This window comes from Pseudophryne corroboree, chromosome 3 (assembly GCF_028390025.1).
Source record: "Pseudophryne corroboree isolate aPseCor3 chromosome 3, aPseCor3.hap2, whole genome shotgun sequence".
Lineage (NCBI taxonomy): Eukaryota > Metazoa > Chordata > Amphibia > Anura > Myobatrachidae > Pseudophryne > Pseudophryne corroboree.
Window position 1 is genome coordinate 745,256,048 of NC_086446.1, and position 21,981 is coordinate 745,278,028.

The window sequence follows — 21,981 nt, forward strand, 5'->3', positions numbered from 1 at the left end:
AATGTCCACTTAACCACGGACATGTGGACAAGTGGAGCAGGGCAGGGTCAGGACTATATGACTGTGACAGCCCACTGGGTAGATGTATGGACTCCCGCCGCAAGAACAGCAGCGGCGGCACCAGTAGCAGCATCTCGCAAACGCCAACTCTTTCCTAGGCAGGCTACGCTTTGTATCACCGCTTTCCAGAATACGCACACAGCTGAAAACCTCTTACGGCAACTGAGGAAGATCATCGCGGAATGGCTTACCCCAATTGGACTCTCCTGTGGATTTGTGGCATCGGACAACGCCAGCAATATTGTGTGTGCATTAAATATGGGCAAATTCCAGCACGTCCCATGTTTTGCACATACCTTGAATTTGGTGGTGCAGAATTATTTAAAAAACGACAGGGGCGTGCAAGAGATGCTGTCGGTGGCCAGAAAAATTGCGGGACACTTTCGGCGTACAGGCACCACGTACAGAAGACTGGAGCACCACCAAAAACTACTGAACCTGCCCTGCCATCATCTGAAGCAAGAAGTGGTAACGAGGTGGAATTCAACCCTCTATATGCTTCAGAGGTTGGAGGAGCAGCAAAAGGCCATTCAAGCCTATACAATTGAGCACGATATAGGAGGTGGAATGCACCTGTCTCAAGCGCAGTGGAGAATGATTTCAACGTTGTGCAAGGTTCTGATGCCCTTTGAACTTGCCACACGTGAAGTCAGTTCAGACACTGCCAGCCTGAGTCAGGTCATTCCCCTCATCAGGCTTTTGCAGAAGAAGCTGGAGACATTGAAGGAGGAGCTAACACGGAGCGATTCCGCTAGGCATGTGGGACTTGTGGATGGAGCCCTTAATTCGCTTAACAAGGATTCACGGGTGGTCAATCTGTTGAAATCAGAGCACTACATTTTGGCCACCGTGCTCGATCCTAGATTTAAAGCCTACCTTGGATCTCTCTTTCCGGCAGACACAAGTCTGCTGGGGTTGAAAGACCTGCTGGTGAGAAAATTGTCAAGTCAAGCGGAACGCGACCTGTCAACATCTCCTCCTTCACATTCTCCCGCAACTGGGGGTGCGAGGAAAAGGCTCAGAATTCCGAGCCCACCCGCTGGCGGTGATGCAGGGCAGTCTGGAGCGACTGCTGATGCTGACATCTGGTCCGGACTGAAGGACCTGACAACGATTACGGACATGTCGTCTACTGTCACTGCATATGATTCTCTCACCATTGAAAGAATGGTGGAGGATTATATGAGTGACCGCATCCAAGTAGGCACGTCACACAGTCCATACTTATACTGGCAGGAAAAAGAGGCAATTTGGAGGCCATTGCACAAACTGGCTTTATTTTACCTAAGTTGCCCTCCCACAAGTGTGTACTCCGAAAGAGTGTTTAGTGCCGCCGCTCACCTTGTCAGCAATCGGCGTACGAGGTTACATCCAGAAAATGTGGAGAAGATGATGTTCATTAAAATGAATTATAATCAATTCCTCCGCGGAGACATTGACCAGCAGCAATTGCCTCCACAAAGTACACAGGGAGCTGAGATGGTGGATTCCAGTGGGGACGAATTGATAATCTGTGAGGAGGGGGATGTACACGGTGATATATCGGAGGGTGATGATGAGGTGGACATCTTGCCTCTGTAGAGCCAGTTTGTGCAAGGAGAGATTAATTGCTTCTTTTTTGGGGGGGGTCCAAACCAACCCGTCATATCAGTCACAGTCGTGTGGCAGACCCTGTCACTGAAATGATGGGTTGGTTAAAGTGTGCATGTCCTGTTTTGTTTATACAACATAAGGGTGGGTGGGAGGGCCCAAGGACAATTCCATCTTGCACCTCTTTTTTCTTTTATTTTTCTTTGCGTCATGTGCTGTTTGGGGAGGGTTTTTTGGAAGGGACATCCTGCGTGACACTGCAGTGCCACTCCTAAATGGGCCCGGTGTTTGTGTCGGCCACTAGGGTCGCTAATCTTACTCACACAGTCAGCTACCTCATTGCGCCTCTTTTTTTCTTTGCGTCATGTGCTGATTGGGGAGGGTTTTTTGGAAGGGACATCCTGCGTGACACTGCAGTGCCACTCCTAAATGGGCCCGGTGTTTGTGTCGGCCACTAGGGTCGCTAATCTTACTCACACAGTCAGCTACCTCATTGCGCCTCTTTTTTTCTTTGCGTCATGTGCTGATTGGGGAGGGTTTTTTGGAAGGGACATCCTGCGTGACACTGCAGTGCCACTCCTAAATGGGCCCGGTGTTTGTGTCGGCCACTAGGGTCGCTAATCTTACTCACACAGTCAGCTACCTCATTGCGCCTCTTTTTTTCTTTGCGTCATGTGCTGATTGGGGAGGGTTTTTTGGAAGGGACATCCTGCGTGACACTGCAGTGCCACTCCTAAATGGGCCCGGTGTTTGTGTCGGCCACTAGGGTCGCTAATCTTACTCACACAGTCAGCTACCTCATTGCGCCTCTTTTTTTCTTTGCGTCATGTGCTGATTGGGGAGGGTTTTTTGGAAGGGACATCCTGCGTGACACTGCAGTGCCACTCCTAAATGGGCCCGGTGTTTGTGTCGGCCACTAGGGTCGCTAATCTTACTCACACAGTCAGCTACCTCATTGCGCCTCTTTTTTTCTTTGCGTCATGTGCTGATTGGGGAGGGTTTTTTGGAAGGGACATCCTGCGTGACACTGCAGTGCCACTCCTAAATGGGCCCGGTGTTTGTGTCGGCCACTAGGGTCGCTAATCTTACTCACACAGTCAGCTACCTCATTGCGCCTCTTTTTTTCTTTGCGTCATGTGCTGATTGGGGAGGGTTTTTTGGAAGGGACATCCTGCGTGACACTGCAGTGCCACTCCTAAATGGGCCCGGTGTTTGTGTCGGCCACTAGGGTCGCTTATCTTACTCACACAGTCAGCTACCTCATTGCGCCTCTTTTTTTCTTTGCGTCATGTGCTGATTGGGGAGGGTTTTTTGGAAGGGACATCCTGCGTGACACTGCAGTGCCACTCCTAGATGGGCCAGGTGTTTGTGTCGGCCACTAGTGTCGCTTAGCTTAGTCATCCAGCGACCTTGGTGCAAATTTTAGGACTAAAAATAATATTGTGAGGTGTGAGGTATTCAGAATAGACTGAAAATGAGTGGAAATTATGGTTTTTGAGGTTAATAATAATATGGGATCAAAATGACCCCCAAATTCTATGATTTAAGCTGTTTTTTAGTGTTTTTTTAAAAAAACACCCGAATCCAAAACACACCCGAATCCGACAAAAAAAATTCGGTGAGGTTTTGCCAAAACGCGGTCGAACCCAAAACACGGCCGCGGAACCGAACCCAAAACCAAAACACAAAACCCGAAAAATTTCAGGCGCTCATCTCTAATTATAAGACGGGCGCAATGTTGATTCTGTATGCAGTGGAGCAATTTTCTGCCACTGCGCATGCATATAAGTCGGACTGTGAACATTCTGTGATGGTTTTGCGACTGCGGTCACAGTGAAGTTTCATAGTCAAAATGATTGACAGTCAGGGACCATTTGTGGGAGGTAATAAGTGGGTGGTGACTGAAATGCTGGCCTCGCAACCTTTTCTGGGGACCTATCACAGCTTGCAACTGCGTTTCCATACTCCGTTGCGATGGCTTCGGCACCTGACTTCCAGCAGCCAAAGGGTTACTCAAACCATCTGAGTCAGATGGTCAGTGTTTGACCGATGTGCATCCGATGGTTGTGTCCTTGTACGCAAGCTGTGGTTCAGAGAACCCGCCAGTGGGCATCGCAATGCAAATATCCACGGCTATGACATTTGCATATTTTGGCACAGTCACTGTATGCAAGTTTGCATCTGCGGCGGCATTAGCTACATCTCTGAATCAGGCACACAGTCCGCAAAAATACTTTAACTAGCAGGGGCTCAGGGCCTGTGGTCTTTGCGTAGAGTAGTCTCCACGTTTGTTGTCTGTATTATACTAACCACTATATGCAGAGCCGTAGAAAGCCACGCTGGGCCTCGGTACTGGTATGGGGGTGTGGCTTAAAAGGGGCATGCCCATGCTTTCTAAAAATAATCAACCCATGGGGGCGCCATTCAAATCCAGGGGGCGGGGGCAGGAGAAGGGGGTGCAGGGGAGGGTTTTCTACTGCTTTCAACCTTTCCCCCCTCCTCGGACGGTGCCATATTCCCAGTGAATTCCCAGTCACTGATTTATTTCTTCAGCCCATGCGCAGTGAGCTCACATCAGCAAGAACCTTCAAATTTGCACTTGCCTCCGACTCAGAATCAGACCCATGAAGTAAAAAAGCTTGGTGTGCTCCGTACTGTTACTGTGATCAATAGCAAAATATAGTATGAGGCATATTTCTTGCCATTACAAGAACTGCTGTGTCACTTTTGACCCATGGTCGCAACCAGGGGTGTTTTAAGAGAGGAGGGGACCCACGTGCAGCCTTTTTTGTGGGCCCCCTCCTACCTGGCATAATGCCAGAGACCACTGCGCATGCGCAGGTCTCCGGGAACATGGCACCTGCACCTTGTTCCCAGGGACATCTCCAGAGTGCATGTGCTAATCACTCGGAAATGGCTGTGGCTGCCATTTTCCAGTTGATTTATGTAAACACTGCAGGTCCACCGCTGGGGGATTCCAGGGGTAAATATAATCTATGGGTGTGGTCCCTGGTGTGTACCGCACACGGTATGCAATTACCATCCCGGTTGTCAGGATCCCAGCGATCAGGATACCAACACCGGAATCCAATCAGCCGGTGGAATGCAGGCGCACGCAATCCGTGCACAACACCTCTATTCCCCCTCAGGTGGTGGTCCATGCCAACACTGGAGGGGGGATATAACCCTGTGGTGAGCGAAGCTTGCCACTGGGCCTGAAGCATGGTTAGCGCAGCGTGCCCGAGACGGCCACGCTGCGCTCACTGCCGGAATCCTAACCACTGGGAAACCGACATCTGGGATCAAATACTGATTCTCTGCACACACTGCCTCTATTATGGAAATGCCCATGGTCGCAACAGTGTAATCCATGTGGATTTTCTCTGCATTAAAAAAAAAATTGGTGGTCTATTTACTAATCCATGGAGAAAGATAAAGTGGAGAGAGATAAACTGCCAACCAGCTTCTGTCATTTTTCAAACATAGGGGCAGATGTATTAACCTGGAGAAGGCATAAGGAAGTGATAAACTAGTGATAAGTGCAAGGTGATAAACACACCAGCCAATCGGCTCCAATATGCAAATCGACAGTTCGAAGCTGATTGGCTGGTTTATCACCTTGCACTTATCACTGGTTTATCACTTCCTTATGCCTTCTCCAGGTTAATACATCTGCCCCTTTATCTCTGTCCAGGGTTTAGTGCATAGACCCTTTCAATTTTTAAAGATCGGTCCAGTGACAAGACTTTATTCTAAGACTTTTTTTTACTTCTTGACAAATGTTTCTTACCTCTATTTCTTGTGAGAACAAGGTGTGGGGGAAGTGTTATGTTCTAGCTATTATAGACGCACAGTAACCGATTACGATCGTAGAGGTTTCCTAGAGACGGAAATATCTGCCAGGTGCTGCGCAGCTCCCTGCGTGACCTTTCCCATGCTAAATATCTCTTAAGTCTTGAGCTAATTTTTCAGTTGAGTGATTGAATTGATTCATTGACAGCCTGATGCAGCAGTGAATCTGATTCACATCTGCCTTGTCAGCAGTTTTTACTGGCCTGTCAGCAAGCAGTGTAGAAGTATATGCAGAAGAAATACTATCCGCACATTTAGAAGCAGAAGAAAGGGAGGAAGGGGGCTGTTTGTCTGTTTTAGGGGCTGATCTATTCTTGCCGCTGTAATATCGCTACTTACTGTTTTTATATTATTACAACCCCATTCATAGTATAGGATCGCTTGCCTGTATCCCCCACGCTCTCTTAAGCAGACATTGGCTGTAAAAGCGACAAGCAACTTCAAAGAGCACTCTTGCCAAACAGGAAACCTATTAATCAAATCTCATGTTGTGAGCATGCATTTGATATAGTACAGTTACCTTCCCTGTCCGCTAGCGCTGGGAACTATTTTTCTTTCAGTTCAGCAGATAATGTTAAAAGATGAGTTCTTATCTGTATTTTCAGGCAGATGTATTAAGCCAGGAGAAAGGAGAAAGCAGTGATAAGTGCAAGGTGATAATGCGCCAGCCAATCAGCTCCAATATGCAAATTGACAGGAGCTGATTGGCTGGTGCATTATCACCTTGCACTTATCACTGCTTTATCACTTCTCCAGGCTAAATACATCTGCCCCTTTGTTCTGATCACAGTTTATTTCTTCTCTCATTAGAATTTTGCCTCCGTACCTTAACTTTCTGTAACCTACCTGGTATATATGACAGATTGTTGGTGCCAGGGGTGTAGCGAGGGTGGCTCCGGTGAAGCGTGAGCTCCGGGCACTGGAAAAGTTAGGGGGCGCGCCATCGCCTGACTCACCCTACCCTCCCACCACCTGCTATAGCACGGGCCACTGTACAGGCAGAATAAGGGCCTCCACTGTGTGGTATAATGTGAATAATGGACACTACTGTGCGGTGTAATGTGAATTGGTACTTTTCTGTGTCCACGCCCCTATATTTTTGTTGTGCACTTTCGGCGCACAGTGTCCCTTTTTTAGAAATGGGGGCACCCAAAGGAAACTTTCGCCTTAAATTCCACAAGGTCTAGAACCGGCTCTGTCAGCAATTTAGGATTTTTTTATATTTTTTCTTTTCAAATGTATCATGCACCCAATTCAGTAAAGGGGAGGGGGTACCGAAACGTACCCTTGCTCCGTGCACCATGGCACCTAGCTACACTTCTGGTTGGTGCCCACGGTCCAAGTCAATAAGAAAAATAGTAACCAGCGTTTCTTCACTAATGAGATGAGACAATTAAAGTGTAACACACAAGTAACAAGATACAAATAACCAATGCATTCAAACAGAACTTCAATAATAATAAAAAGAAGTTCATATTATGATTTTCTGGAAATTGTGTTGAAGGTTGTTATAAACACATCATAAACCGCTCTGGTTTATAAATAACGAGGTTGATTGGCACAGTCACTTATACATCATTTATAGTATATTAATCCTGATGTTGTTCCTGTATCAGGTATGGTGATTGGCAGGTGTAAAGTTCTGTGTAGTAACGGTGTAGCAATAGACAGGCTTACAGGACTCATGATGGTATGAAGGCAGGAGTGATTCTTGGTGCGGGCAAGCAGTGTCTGCGCCCGGGGCGCTGCGGGCAGGGGGCGCGGTCGCAGTCACCCTGCAAGCACCCGCTGCCTACCCGCACCCTGTTCCCCGGCTGCAGCAGACCCCGTGGGCTGTGTGGGCGTCCGCTGCAGCCGACGCACCTGTCAGACGCTAGAGGCCATTATTGACCTCTAGTGTCTGTGCAGCGCTGCTATGGGAGAGACGTCATGATGTCTCTCCCATAGAGAGGAGCCACGGGTGGCCAGACGGAGCAGCAGCAGCGGTCGGGAAGCAGGAGCGGGACAGTGGTAAGTATTGTTGTTTTTTCGTGTGTGTGTTTGTAAGCGACTACTAAGGGGCACAGCAACAGGGGGCACTACTACTGGGGGCACAGCAACAGGGGGCACTACTACTGGGGGCACAGCAACAGGGGGCACTACTACTGGGGGCACAGCACCAGGGGGCACTACTACTGGGGGCACAGCACCAGGGGGCACTACTACTGGGGGCACAACTACTGGGGGCACAGCAACAGGGGGCACAACTACTGGGGGCACAGCGACAGGGGGCACAACTACTGGGGGCACAGCGACGGGGCACAACTACTGGGGGCACAGCAACAGGGGGCACTACTACTGGGGGCACAGCAACAGGGGGCACAACTACTGGGGGCACAGCAACAGGGGGCACTACTACTGGGGGCACAGCAACAGGGGGCACTACTACTGGGGGCACAGCAACAGGGGGCACAACTACTGTGGGCACAGCAACAGGGGGCACAACTACTGGGGGCACAGCGACAGGGGGCACAACTACTGGGGGCACAGCAACAGGGGGCACAACTACTGGGGGCACAGCAATAGGGGGCACAACTACTGGGGGCACAGCAACAGAGGGCACTACTACTGGGGACACAGCAACAGGAGGCACAACTACTGGGGGCACAGCGACAGGGGGCACTACTACTGGGGGCACAGCAACAGGGGGCACTACTACTGGGGGCACAGCAACAGGGGGCACTACTACTGGGGGCACAGCGACAGGGGGAACAACTACTGGGGGCTCAGCAACAGGGGGCACAACTACTGGGGGCACAGCAACAGGGGGCACTACTACTGGGGGCACAGCGACAGGGGGCACTACTACTGGGGGCACAGCGACAGGGGGCACAACTACTGGGGGCACAGCAACAGGGGGCACAACTACTGGGGGCAAATCTACTGGGGCATAGCTACTGGGGCAAATATACTGGGGGCATAGCTATAGGGGGCACAACTACTGGGGCATAACTACAGGGGGCAAATCTACTGGGGGCACAACTACTTGGGGCAAATCTACTGGGGGCAAAACTACTGGGGTCATAACTGTGGCCACGCCCCTCCCCTATGAAGCTACACCCTTATTTTTGGCTCGTGCCTTCGGCGCGCACTAACTGTTTTACCGCGGGATGGGGGGGGGGGGCACCACTGGGAACTGTCTCACTGGACGCCACAAGGTGTAGGTCATCCCAGTGTACATCAATATCCTTCCAGTAGGTGGATAGCACCAGTCTGGTTGTCTGTAAATAGCACCACCAAATAATATTAGTGCTGCTGCTCCAGGACCACTTTAATAAGTAAAAATGCCAGGCAACCTTATCAGCGAGAATCCTTGACTCGTTTCAATGCTAGTGCATTTTTATCAGAAGGGTACAGGTGTGAAAACAACAGTCATCCCCCAACTTAACAAAATAGATCTTTAAATTGATATGTAGTGATTGTGTTCTGTTGCACTGTTTTGACAGTGAATCAGGAAGGATGTAGTTTCACAAGGAAGGGGCGTGGCCACACAATAGTACCCCTAATTTAAATGACACCACACAATTACACCACACGTAGTACCCCTGATTAATATTACACCACATAGTAGTATTTACATTATGTCACACAGTAGTGCCCCTTATACACATAATGCCCACAGTAGTAGTGCCCCTTATAACATTATGGCCACAGTAGTAGTGCCCCTTACATATAATGCTTTGTCTCAGGGGCTCTGTCTCCTCATTGTGATGTCACTTGTTTGGGGGGTTGGTCCGGCAGGGCCCTTGCCGAACATTATTTGTCCCAGTCTTTAGAGATTTATCAAAGTTTGGAGAGATAAAGTGCCGACCAATCAGCTCCGAACTGTCATGTTACAGGCTGTGTTTGAAAAATTGACAGTTACGAGTTGATTGGTTGGTACAATGGAATCTATATACTAAGCATTGAAGAGAGATAAAGTACCAGCCAATCCGCTCCTAACCGCATGTTACAGGCTGTGTGAAAAATGACAGTAGCTGGTTGGCTGGTACTTTAGTCCCGTCCACTTTATCTCTCTCCAAGGCTTAGTACATATAACCCTGTATCTGTCTACACTTCATATTTTTTCAAGCTAAATCTCCCCCTTTGTTTAAAGCTGGACTATTACCATATACATTTCTGGTTTAACAGCTTAAAAAAATTATGTCCCATATTACGTTTGATTTGTCTGTTTACTTCTCTCTAGAATAATAATAATAATAATGTATCTGATCGAAACTGCACAACATATCTGTGAACAAGTATTTATTATACATAAAATCATAAAATTCTAAATATTAATTTTAAAAAATGGAGCTTGGTGCAAAATCATACAAAGCTCTTCTACAGTGGATTGTCTTTCTGCAGACTTCAGGCGGTTTATATGATAACAGGTGCACATTACATTTCAGTAATGATAAGGCTGAAATGCAGACAAAATATGCAACGAAGCTTATACGAAAGCCGAGTAGAATGCCATAAGAGTTTTAGTAAAATGCATTTAGGAATCTCTCTGGCATCATAGACGTGAGTGATTGCGGCAAGAAATAAAGAGGCTGCGTATGTATTATTATAAAATACAGTAGTTGGTAGCAGGCAGCTGTCAGGAACATACTGCATTCTTTATATCGTGACTTTTAAATGTGTGTTTTTTTTCTTTTTTGCATAATAATCACCTACCAAAATACCCCGTGGAGGGACCACTGCTAGGGAAATGTCACCACACGCTGTTGGAAACGGTTGGTAAGAGGAAGCTCATTGTTCTTAATCACACTGTGCCAATGGCATACTGTAGCACGGACATTAGGAGCACAACCCTTGTTCTGTGAAATACACAGTGTCGGACTGGGGCATGAAGGACCCACCGGGGTAATGCAGTGGTAGGGGCCTATACTCTGGGACTGGCAAGCCTACAAAGGCCCACAGAGGTTTGAAAGACACAATTGTCTTTTGCAGTGTAATGCAACATACACAATTGTCTTTTGCAGTGTAATGCAACATATCTACCATGTATAATACGAGTGCACACTCTGGAACCTGATCCCTAGAGGAAGGAGTGGGCCCTAAGGCAGTGGGGCCCACCGGTGGTTTCCCCTATACCGCTGTGGGCCAATCCGACCCTGGAAATATAGGATATGGATTGACAACTCGCTCTTGTCTGTCTGAATGAGACTAGTAGGTTGTCCATTAGTTGATCTTTATAAGATATTATCAATCATTTTTCAAGAACATTACAAGCTAAAAATAAGAGTTATTAGAGGTAAATAGGATAAAGGTATATTCACTCTAAAGAAAATATAACAATGTTGGTTACCAGTTATTATTTGTGTAAAAAAATGCTGTAAAGAGGGCATGGCCTAACACTAAGGATTGACATATTGGCACATCTAGGCAACTTGAGCAGAGTACCTGGCTACTCTGGATTGAGTTCTAGTATGTGGTCTATGCACAGTGGGCAGTCACGCTACCATACATGGAACTGCCAAAGCTGGCTGCCTCCTTCGTTCTATTTTCTATCCACCTATCCTACTTCTTTTCAGTGAACAGTTCAAGAGTCTTCTAAAGATAGAGTCCCAACTCAACAGACCACCCACATTCGTAAGAGTATTCCAGTTTCAACCATCAATGGTCTACTGGTGATCTTCAATGGTTTTACCATCGATGCGGAAAGCCTAAAGGTGTACTTCAGTGTCGCGGTCCAATGGTGGGGGTTTGCACATGTGCGGCCACAAACCACTGAAGGTTTCATGACAGTGGTTATTAACTATTAGCCATTGATGATAGAACCTTTGATGAACAGTCCTAACCTGAGGTGCTGGCTGATATTTGGTCACTTTGTGGGAATTCTTACCCACTGAGTTTCACCACTGAGAAATTGAAGAAGCCCTGCTACAATTAGAGAACATATTCTGGATATACCAAAGTAGCATCCTTTACATCAAGACTTAGCTGTGCTCCATTACCAAGTAGATATTTTGAGTTCTTAGGGAAATCTCCTAGTCTAAAACTAACATTGGAAAAAAAGTCCTCAAGAGATCAAGGTCAGACTTGTAGTCACCAAAGCATCAAAGCAGCATTTCAGGCAGTCTCTGTCAATTGGTCCATGATTTCTGATCAGAACGACATCAGTAATAGAACAAGCGTTAGTATTACTGAGTCTTTATTGTAAAATTATATTGTTAATGTTATTAAAAAAATTTTTTTTTAAATTGCTTCAAGGCATTAAATCAACAAGTGTATAATAACAAATGTTGCTTCCATTTTACTAAAGGTACTTACAGAGTCAAATCTCCTTTTCATTAGAATCCCTGAGGATTAAGTTTTGTTGCCCCCCTGTCATTCTGATGGCTTGCCAATTTCAGAAGCCAGATAGATTCCCATACCGTAATGGCAGAAAGTTGAGACTGATCTGGGAATACTATGTATATACATCTGATAGCTCTTTCCCCCAACCCCAAAAACATTTGTGTGGAGTGGGTGCTGGATAATACAAATTTCTGATTGCATTCCCACACTATTAAGGGGCCTTTGAGTCACCAAATGTAACAGTGCTCAAATCTCTTCATTTCATTATCAATGATTACCTTCTTTTCTGATTGCAGAGAAAATAAACGATTTAGATCTGAAGCTACTTATTTAGTTGACAATGCTGAATTGTTCTTCATCACATTTTGTTACCTTGATTTCAGATTATAAATTGTAGGTCTATGTAAGTAGATGATGAACTGGTGATGGTCTTTCTTATTCACTCCCCCTTATGTTGCTAGAGACCACCCCTTATGGGTATAGGTCATTGGGTAGCCACAACTTAGGTCGACAGTCATTAGGTCGACCATGGAAGGTTGACATGCATTAGGTCGACAGGGACGATAGGTCGACATGCAGGGGCGGATCCAGAAGAAAATGATAGGGGGGGCACCATGGAAGGGGCAAGTACATTTGCGTGCGGCTTTGGTGCATGTGAAGTGGCGCTTCTTATACAATGCCCACAGTTGTAGCGCTCGTTATGCAATGTCCACTGTACTGGTAGTGCCCCATATATAGACCCCATAGTACTGGTGCCCCTTATGCAATGCCCGTATTGCCCCCAGTAGTAATGTTGCCTGTAGTAATGCCCGCAGTCATTTAGTGAGTGTGGCCAATTAAAATGAGACGTGATACACAGACATATGCCCCCAATAGTGCAGTGCCAAATCCACAATTGCACCCACAGTGCCAGATCCACAATTGCCTCCACAGTGCCAGATCCAAAAATGCCCCCACAGTGCCAGATCCACAAATGCCCCCACAGTGCCAGATCCAAAAATGCCCCCACGGTGCCAGATTCAAAAATGCCCCTACAGTGCCAGATCCAAAAATGCCCCTACAGTGCCAGATCCAAAAATGCCCCTACAGTGCCAGATCCAAAAATGCCCCTACAGTGCCAGATCCAAAAATGCCCCTATAGTACCAGATCCAAAAATGCCCCCACAGTGCCAGGTAAACAATTGCCCTCACAGTGCCAGGTAAACAATTGTGCAGTGCCAAATCCACAATTGCCCCCACAGTGCCAGATCCACAATTACCTCCACAGTGCCAGATCCACAAATACCCCCACAGTGCCAGATCCAAAAATGCCCCCACAGTGCCAGATCCACAAATGCCCCCACAGTGCCAGATCCACAAATGCCCCCACAGTGCCAGATCCACAAATGCCCCCACGGTGCCAGATCCAAAAATGCCCCCACGGTGCCAGATCCAAAAATGCCCCTACAGTGCCAGATCCAAAAATGCCCCTACAGTGCCAGATCCAAAAATGCCCCTACAGTGCCAGATCCAAAAATGCCCCTACAGTGCCAGATCCAAAAATGCCCCTACAGTACCAGATCCAAAAATGCCCCCACAGTGTCAGGTATACAAATGCCCCCACAGTGCCAGGTAAACAATTGCCCTCACAGTGCCAGGTAAACAATTGCCCCCACAGTGCCAGGTATACAATTGCCCTCACAGTGCCAGGTATACAAATGCCCCCACAGCAGGTATACTATACAAATGCCCCCACAGCAGTTCTGCAGCTGCTTACCGCTGCTGCTGCTTCTCTGCCGGCTCTGAGGGTGTCAGGAGGAGAGCGCGGCTATGTCTGGCGGCGTGTAGGACTTCAAACTAGCCGCCAGTTCGTTAGCCAATCAGAGCTCGCGGACCGGCGGCTCCTGATTGGCTGCCGGTCCGCGAGCTCTGATTGGCTCACAAACCGGCGGCTGGTTTGAAGTCAGCAACACGCCGCCAGATAGCCGCGCTCTCCTCCTGACAGCTGAGACACGCTGCCGCTGGACTGAGCGGCAGCGTGTCTCAGTGACCCTCAGGGCCCGAGTGCCCCCCCCCCTGGATCCGTCACTGTCGACATGGTCATTAGGTCGGCATATACTAGGTCAGCAGGTCAACAGGTCAACATGTTTTTTTTTACTTTTTTTGACATTGTTTTCTTTGTAAAATGACGGGGAACCCCAATTAGTGCACCGTGTCTCCTCGCATAGCTCACTTAGCTCACCATGCTTGGGGAAAGGTTCCTCGCTCTGCTACCGCTGCGCTCGGCACAGATTACCATTCCAATTGTAGTCCACGTGGATCGTTAAGTATGAAAAAATCCAAAAAATGAAGAAAAAAAATTGTGAAAAACTCATGTCGACCTTTTTACCTGTTGACCTAGTACATGTCGACCTATTGACTACGTCGACCTAATGCATGTCAACCTTCAGTGGTCGACCTAATGACTGTTGACTTAAGCTGTGTCGACCTAATAACCGTATCCCCCCCTTATTAGATGCGCCGACAATACAGAAACCGTAATCCCTTATTGATTAAAGGATGTTCCTTTTCAGTGTAAGTGGTAACCACATAAACATCAAGTCATGAATTTATATAATGAAGTACCTGGAATCTCTCTTTAATGCAAACTATTCCCCACTTCTGGCTACAATTAAGTCACAATTATTATCCAGGAATTATTTGTTTCATGGATTGGCCATATCACTTCAATGATGGTTATTGTCCTTCCACACTTGTATAGCTTTGTCAAGCATTCCCTATAAGTGTCCCATTCCAGAACATACTGTATGTCAACACTTTTAACAATGTTTACAAAGGCACCTGCCATCTTCTGGTGGCTTTCTTGAGCCTGAAGACCTGCAGTGTTTTTTTTCCATCCAGTCATAAGCCTATCCTTCTAACTCTTGTCTTGTTGCAATAAATGCTACGCTCTAGCTCTTCAGTCTCCACTTAAACCCCACTGGCACAATGTGGATTTTGCTCCACATCTTATAACATCCATGCTTCCATACTGGCTAAGAACCAGTGTTAATGACTTGAATGGTGTGACCTTTGCTGGAATATTTCCAACTATTTCAAATCTACAGGACAGCAAGGTCTTCACTCCACAGCCTTTCATCAATATTTATGAATATGTCAATCAAAGTCTTCTAGAAGTTCCTATCTTCTCTATGACACTCACTAGTTCTTTCTAATATAAATTAAAAAAAACAACACCATGAGTCTAAATGGGAATAAAGACTTAGATGAGTCTTTGGTTGCAGGGCATTGTTCAGATGTGTGGATTTGCAAACCTTATATATGTATACAAGCTCCTTTTAGATTAAATAAGATATTTCTGAGTGCTTCTTCTTGAGGTTGTCAGGAACCAGATTTGGTCCTATCTGATCGTATTCTTCTACAGAAATTCTGGTTGGAAATTTGGAATCATAATGTAAGTGCAGGGGCGGATCCAGAAGAAAATGATAGGGGGGGCACCATGGAAGCGGCAAGTACATTTGCGTGCGGCTTCGGTGCATGTGAGGTGGCGCTTCTTATACAATGCCCACAGTTGTAGCGCTCATTATGCAATGTCCACTGTACTGGTAGTGCCCCTTATATAGACCCCATAGTAGTGGTGCCCCTTATGCAATGCCCGTATTGCCCCCAGTAGTAATGTTGCCTGTAGTAATGCCCCCAGTCATTATGCCCCCAGTGGTAATTCCCCTGCAGTCATGACCCCAGTAGTTTACCCCCCCTTTAGTTTAGCCCCCAAGTAGTAATGCCCCTGTAGTTAAGCCGCCAGTAGTAATGCCCCTGTAGTTACACCGCCAGTAGTTAGCACCTTTGTAGTTGGCCCCCAGTAATAGTCCCCCAGTAGTTTGCCCCCAGTAGATGCCCCCCCAGTAATAATGTCCCCCAGCAGTTTGCCCCCAGTAGATGCCCCCTAGTAATAATGTCCTCCAGTAGTTTGCCCCCAGTAGTAATGCCCCTTAGGAGTTTGCCCCCAATAGACGACCCGCCAGTAGTAATGCCCCCAGTAGATGCCCCCCAGTAATAATGCTCCCAGTAGATGCCCCCCAGGAAAAATGTCCCCCAGTAGCTGCCCCCAATAGATGACCCCCCCAGTAGTAATGCCCCCAGTAGATGCCCCCCAGTAATAATGCCCCAGTAGCTGCCCCCAATAGATGACCCCCCCAGTAGTAATGCCCCCAGTAGATGCCCCTAGTAATAATGCCCCAGTAGCTGCCCCCAATAGATGACCCCCCAGTAATAATGCCCCCCTACGAGTTTGCCCCAATAGATGACCCCCCTGTAGTAATGCCCCCAGTAGATGGCCCCCAGTAAATATGGCCCCCAGTAGCTGCCCCCAATAGATGACCCCTCAGTAGTGATGCCCCCAGTAGATGCCCCAGTTATAATGCCCCCAGTAGTTTGACCCCCCAGTAGTAATGCCCCTTGTTGATGCCCCCCAGTAGTAATGTCCCCCATAGTTAGCCCCCAGTAGATGCATAAAGGAAGAAAAATACATACTTACCGAGCCCCGTTCCCGCGCCGCTGCAGTCCTCCTCCTCCTGGCGTCCGCTCCTCAGTCACTCAGCACTATGAGAGAGACGTCATGACTGACGTCTCTCCCATAGCGCACAGTGACAGCGCCGGAAGCCGGAGCTCAGTACTGAGCTCCTGCCTCCGGCTGCCGCTGTGCAGGGAGACGGGCGCCCGCTGGTAACACAATCTCAGCGGGCGCCGTCATCTCCCTATGCGGCGGCGGCACCGGGGGGGGTCACAAATGACAGGGGGGGCACGGGCCCGAGTGCCCCCCCCCCTAAATCCGCCACTGTGTAAGTGTTACAGCTATTGATGTTTCAACCCACCTAAAGTATATTTTACTCCTCACTAAGAACTTGAATAAATGTTTAGTATGATCACCTGTCTGCTAAGTGCCTCTCGGAAAAGATAGAACCCACCAACTATTGCAGGCTTTAGGATGAAATAAGGTGGAACTTAGATCAGCGTATTCAAGAACTCCTCAGATTCCTTCCTGATTCGATCTGGTTCAACAATTCCCCATCCCTAATGGCATTCCAATTACTAGAGATGTGTGATTTGGTTCTCCATAGATGCGAATCCACATGAATTTTGTGGATCCAAACCAAACCAAAAGACGGTCCAAATCTCCCTGAGATCCAATCAAAACCAAGTCCCGGTTCGGAACTTTCCACAGTTCGGAACTCAGATTTTAAATATGAATTTCATGTTTTGGAATGCAAAAATGACATGATTTTAGCTGTTTTAATCTATTTTTATCAATGATTATCAATTTTCTTTTAATTTTTAACTGGACCAAAAACCAAAACTGAACCAAAACACTTGAGGGTGGTTTTGCCAAAACCAAAACAGAATGATGAATTAGAACCAAAACCAAAACACAGGGGTGCGCGCACATCTCTACCAATTACATTATCACACCAAAGCTTGGTTTCTGACTTGTTACTTTTGATGTGTAGCCTTGTCACAGAGGAATTCTCCATTACATCCACCCACACTCGCACCTTTATCCTACTCATTTTTTTTAACTATTATTTTCACCTTATACTGAAAATAACCTGAAATGCCACTTTTTTCTTTATTGTACATATGACGTTACAAACATTGTGCAGTCTTTAATTTACTCTTTCATCTCTATATCCTCTGTGCAGAAGTTTTGCTTTTACCTTGACTATATTCATTCAATGCCATTAATAATCAGTTCTTGAAAAAAACAAAACATTCTGTAGATTGTGAAGACCACACAAGAACACATTTTTCCTCTATTGATGCAGCACTGATTGTCCTACTACTTGGTTTTATGCATACACGGGTGAATTATGGAAAATGCATTATGTTTAACTCAAGGTAATGCACAGCAAATGTAAAAGCCAGCAAACGCGGATATAGTTTACCCTTGTGCTTCTCGGTTTTGTTGAGTGTCAACAAACAGTATCACAAGCAGAAAAAAAAAATCCGTGCATTGGCCAAACGCTGCCTCGCAATCATAAACATTCTTCATTTGCCCAGTATGTTTGGAATATACCTTGTTTCCTTTCTCGGATGTGTATATTTTTTGTGGCCCCCCCCCCCCTACACACACGTTCCTCCTGAAAGGGCCTATTCATTGCCTCCCTTTCTCAATGCGCAGAAATGTTGCACAGCGGCACATATTTAATCTTCTGGCAGTATTATCCCAGAGCCTCTCTGTGAATATTAATCCTGTCCTTTGTCCCCGGGTATCTCAATCACCATTTTTTCCTCTTCTGCTGTATAGACCTGTACAGTTATAATTATAGGAATGTATATGCAGTCCAAAAGCCACCCCGTTCTGCAGAATGCTGATATATCACAGAGCGAGTGAGGAGCAGAAGGATGGAGGAGTGACCAGGACAAAGAGATTGGAAAGAGAAAGCAAGGACAGTGCGACCAAACACACACACAGGCAGCAGACGAAGCAGGTTTAAAGCGTCCGCTAGAAAGGTATACAAAGGCGGCAGTGCAGCACTGAACAAAAGTTAATGAGTTTTATACACTTATTCAGGAATTTCAGCTTTGTTCGCCCCTTTGTGCATTCCCAGCTGCTTTCGCCTCTCTCAGCCATGGGAGGAACGCAAAATGCTATTTTTCTAGATTTTCTTTCTTTTTTTTTCCCTTTGTACTTTTGTTTATAATGGGGATCTAATGTCCCATGCTTATCTCTTCTCAAGTATAATCCTTTTCATTAAAGTCAATAGACGGGATAACAATGCTAATATTTTTTAGCCTCTCTGTACAATGTACCAGATAGACTAGCGATAATGGGGGTCATTCCGAGTTGATCGCTCGCTAGCAAATTTTAGCAGCGCTGCGATCAGATAGTCGCCGCCTATGGGGGAGTGTATTTTCGCTTTGCAAGTGTGCAAACGCTTTTGCAGCCGACGACACAAAAAAGTTTTTCGCAGTTTCTGAGTAGCTCTGGACTTACTCAACCACTGCGATCACTTCAGCCTGCCGGTCCCGGAATTGACGTCAGACACCTGCCCTGCAAACGCTTGGACACGCCTGCATTTTTCCAACCAGAAAACGGTCAGTTGACACCCACAAATGCCCTCTCTCTGTCAATCACCTTTCGATCGGCTGTGCGAATGGATTCTTTGTTAAATCCATCGCCCAGCACCGATCCTCTTTGCACCCGTACGACGCACCTGCGCATTGCGGTGCATACGCAGTTTTGCCAAGATTTAACCTGATTGCAGCGCTGCAAAAAGTTGCTAGCGAGTGATCAACTCGGAATGACCCCCAATGTTTTATTGAAACCTGTGGGTTGAACAGACATTCTGTTGACTTCATTGTAATTTAGTCGGTGAAATGCCATTTACCTCCGTTTATAACAAAGTGAAGAGAGAGAATGATACGGATAAGAGCACACTATGGTCTACTCATCCAGATTTCACTACGGAGATTCTTGATAAATACTTTTCTTTCTATAATTATGCTGGGATGGTTCAGTTGGGTTCAGGTAACAGTTCTGGCAGTAGTTGACGCTTCTTCTGTCTGGCTAATTGAAGGGAATTTGGAGCCTGGCTTGTGAATGTAGATGGGAAGTTGGAAAGTCTGATTAGTGGCAGACAGATGTTAGAGATTCTATCCTTGGGGGTATAACGTGGCTATTGGTAGAGGGGTGATATGAGAGACTGGCTAGAAGTAGTGTAGGGGATAGATGTCACGGATATGTTTGTCTGTGGAACCGGGCAAGGGGTTGGAGCTGGAATAAAGTCTGAGAGGATCAGACCAAAACTGGGAGATCTATTGTAGGACTTTTTCATGGGACAGATGAATATGGAGATCTGAGAATCAAGGAGAAATTGGAACTGTGAATGGTGTACACAGACGGGACAGTCCTGAGTACATCAAGCACCAAAAGTCATTGAATAATCTAGAACCATCTGGATTCAGTAGTCTGGAACTTGATAGCCAAGAGAGAAATCCCAGAACTTGAGTATCTTGGAACCAGACTGGATCCAGTAAATGGGAATCAGAGGCTTGAACTGCAGAAAAGGGTAACTGGAACTGGAATGGAGTCGGAGACTTGAATTTGAGAAGTAGCCGTAGACTTGATCCTATGTTACAGTTGGAGACTTGATTTTGTATTGCATTGAAAGACTTGCACCGGATTTGAACGGGAATAGCAGGTAGGCTTGACACTGGGATTGAATCGGGATACAGGAACCGGGATTGAACCAGAATTTAGGAACCGGTATTGAACCAGAATAGTGGAACCGGAATACAGGAACCAGGATTAAACTGGAATTCAGGAACTGTGATTGAATTAGAATTCAGGAACCAGGATTGAACTGGAGTCCAGGAATCTGGATTGAACTGGAATAGTGGACCAGGTACACTGAGGATGTACATACCTCCCAACATGACCCACCCCAGAAGGGACAAAATGCTCTGCTTCTGGACTTTTCTCTTAATTTTTGATGGCCGGCACCTGTTTTGAATAGGTTAATGGAAAAGACAGGTGTTTCAGCAGAGCTAATGGCACTCACATATTAAGAGGAAAGTCCAGGAGCAGAGCATTCTGTCCCTCCTAGAGAGTGTCATGTTGTGAGGCATGAATGTAACTGCGTGTAAACTGCAAAGCTGTTGAGTATCTGTAGGGAATCTCTGAAACTGTGCATTAGTTGCAATGCTATACTGTAGGATCTCTGACACAGCTAGGCTGGAGACAACAAAGCACTGGCAGCTTGGGAGTGTCTAGGAAGCTCCCTTTATACCCCTGACTGTCCAGAGATTGGATGACAGTGTCCTGTGATTGCAGACTGGCTTCTGGTTGGTGTTTCCCTGATCACGTGATCCAGACTGTCATGGCTGCGCCCATCACTGATTCTGGAGGAAACTCTGGCGTGGAGAATACTGTAGAGCAAGGGTGGCCAAACAGTCGATCGCAGTCGACTGCAGACATGCAACCAGTCGATCGCGATCCGCTGCCCATCCACAGAGGTGAGGAGAGCACAGCGCGAGCCTCACCTGCCTGCTGCCCTGCCCCTCAGTCTGGTGGTCTCCAGCGGTGACGGCGGAGTGTATATCTCAAATCAGGTGCCAGTTCATTAGCCAATCAGAGCTCGCAGACCAGCGCCTAGTTTGAGAAATACACGCTGCCGTAACCACCGGAGACCAGACTGAGGGCTCGGGACAGGGCGGCAGGCAGGAGAGGCGCTCGCTGCACTCTCCTCGCCACAGCAGCAAAATGGTGAGCAGCACTATGGGGGCATATCTGGCACTGTGGGCACATGGCACTGTGGGGGCATATGTGGCACTGTGGGGGCATATGTGACACTGTGGGGGCATATGTGGCACTGTGGGGGCATATCTGGCACTGTGGACACATGGCACTGTGGGGGCATATCTAGCACTGTGGGGGCATATCTGGCACTGTGGGCACATGGCACTGTGGGGGGCATATCTAGCACTGTGGGGGCATATCTGGCACTGTGGGCACATGGCACCATGGGAGCATATCTAGCACTGTGGGGGCATATCTAGCACTGTGGGCACATGGCACTGTGGGACATATCTAGCACTGTGGGGCATATGTGGCACTGCGGGGGCATATCTAGCACTGTGGGAGCATATCTGGCACTGTGGGGGCATATGTGTATCTGGCACTGTGGGGGCATATCTGGCACTGTGGGCACATGGCACTGTGGGGGCATATCTGGCACTGTGGGCACATGGCACCATGGGAGCATATCTAGCACTGTGGGGGCATATCTAGCACTGTGGGCACATGGCACTGTGGGGCATATCTAGCACTGTGGGGCATATGTGCACTGCGGGGGCATATCTAGCACTGTGGGAGCATATCTGGCACTGTGGGGGCATATGTGTATCTGGCACTGTGGGGGCATATCTGGCACTGAGGGCACATGACACTGTGGGGGCATATGTGTATCTGGCACTGTGGGGGCATATCTGGCACTGTGGGGGCATATGTGTTTGAGGTTTTTACCTTGGGGGCCAATGCGTGATTTCGTGCAACAGTCATTACACCCTGTGCAGCAAGGCTACGCCCCTTTTTGTTATACCACGTCCCTTTTTGGGCACGCGCCTGCGGCGCGCACTATTATTCCACCTAGGTAGATTACAAATGCTTTTCGCTTT

The 21,981-nt window shown here is 47.3% G+C and overlaps 1 protein-coding gene across 4 annotated transcripts in view; it reads left to right on the forward strand.

Annotated features, from left to right (window-relative positions):
- Positions 1–21,981, forward strand: part of CRTAC1 (cartilage acidic protein 1) — a 1,057,458-nt gene that overhangs the window by 406,913 nt on the left and 628,564 nt on the right. The gene's annotated exons all lie outside the window — the stretch shown is intronic.